Source organism: Marmota marmota, unplaced genomic scaffold, assembly GCF_001458135.2.
Source record: "Marmota marmota marmota unplaced genomic scaffold, marMar, whole genome shotgun sequence".
Lineage (NCBI taxonomy): Eukaryota > Metazoa > Chordata > Mammalia > Rodentia > Sciuridae > Marmota > Marmota marmota.
The window spans coordinates 45,881,069-45,883,187 of NW_026000229.1; positions in this window are offsets into that span (position 1 = coordinate 45,881,069).

The window sequence follows — 2,119 nt, forward strand, 5'->3', positions numbered from 1 at the left end:
TTCATATATTCATGAATATCTAGGCTGGTTCCATAACTGGGCCATTGTAATTGTGCTGCTGCAAGCACAAATATACATGTATTTCTATAACATTTGACATTTTATTAGTGACAGTGATAAGAGAACAGCAGATGGCGTAATGAAAGCAGTAAGCTCGGACAGGTTATTTTAGATACATAACTCATAGATAGAATGAGAAGTCATAGATCTTGTCTAGGAAGTTAAATAGCGGTCCTGAATCAATAATAAATATCATAGTATCTGCCTATTTTTGGTGCAAAAGAGTAAGATGAAGAGAATATATTAGGTTTCTAATGAATTGTCAGAAATAACTATGCTTAACTAAAGATGTTCATGGTGTCTTGGAGACCAATGCCTTTAGGTCTTTGTCCTCTCAAATAAAATAATAATCTATTGCACATTTTGTATTGATAGTTATACATTTTTTAAATGTGCTTTTTTACATTCTATTTAAAGATCATTAAATAGAAGAAAATACTTAATCATTCAAAAATTTGCCTAGTTTTTCTTATACATAAAAATGAACCATGGCATTATTCTGAATAACATTAAAACTAAAATAAGGAACTTTAATTTTGCAAAGTAAATGCAATATTCAATCAAGTATTCTTTCATTCAAACTATCAAGTTCAAACAGAAAGGCAATAGGAGATGATGAAAAGTGAATAAAAGAGGTAAAGAGAGGAAGATAATATTTGTCGGGGCTTCTTTCCTATTAGAGTTTATGCTGCTAATAACTTTGAACATGCATAAGTAATCCTTCATGAAAATATAAATCCTCAGGACTATAAGTTAAAGATATTAGGTATCTGGAAAAGAAAGCAGAGAAGAAACAAATAAACAAAAATACATATGAAAATGCAGAAGCAAAGATGAAAAGAAAGAGTTATAATGCCCAAAGAGATGGGTGAACAAAGTCATGGAGACAGAGGGGAAGGAACTGGAAGAGAAAGGGAGAGGGAGCCGGGGAGCATCCTTGGAAAGATAAAGTCTTTCACTTAATTTTGGATTTTTGTGGAGATTTTATTTCCTTTTTTATATAATTACAGTCTTTCTTTGGCACTCACTTCTTAGTACATTAAAATTATTTAAAAGCATTATTTTAGATCTTTACTAGTCCAAAATAATCGACTACTTCTAAGAAGTTTTTTCATGTTAGGCCATTTTATAACATTATAAAGATATAATTTAGTGTGCATTTGTGTATAAGATTTTTGAAATTACTTTTTACAATTATCAAGACATATTAATGATACACATTAGCGATATTTATTGGGTATTTCTACACATGATCTACATTGACTATTGATCATGTCTATCCACTCTTCTACTCTCTCCTCTCATCCCTCTGCTTCCTTCCTTTTGCCTCCTTATTAATTGCTAATCATTCCTCTCCTCTTTTCAGTTTTTATGTCTACATGTGAGACAAAATAAACTATACTTGTCTGTGTGCCTTGCTTGGTTTAACACAGTGCCCTCAGGTTTCATTCATTTTACTAGAGATGATAGGATGTCATTCTGTTTTATGACTGAATCACATTCCATGACAAAGACCACATTCCCTTTATCCATTCAGCTGTTGATGGGTCCATAAAATGGTTGCATATTTTATTTATTGGCAATAGTTTGTCACCAGTGTTGCTATAAACACTGGGTCTGTAGGCATCTCTGAGTACATTTCCTAAGGATATATACCTAAGAATTGGATAAATGGATTATATGAAAGTACCATTTTTAGATTTTTGAGGAAGCTCTATACCCTTCCATTGCAGCTGAATTAATTCACTTTCCAAGAAACAGTGTATTTCTTCTTGTTCACATCCTTCAAAGCATCTATTATTTTCTGTATTCTTGGTTTTTTTGCTTGCTTGTTTGTTTGTTTTGATGATAGTCATTCTGCATGGTGTGAGATGAAATGACATTTTAGCTTTGGCTTCCATGTCCTTGATGGTTAAAGATTTGGAACATTTCTCTCTCTCTCTCTCTCTCTCTCTCACACACACACACACACACACACACACACACATTATATATAATATAACATATATTTATATATATATATATATATATATATATATATATATATATATATATATAT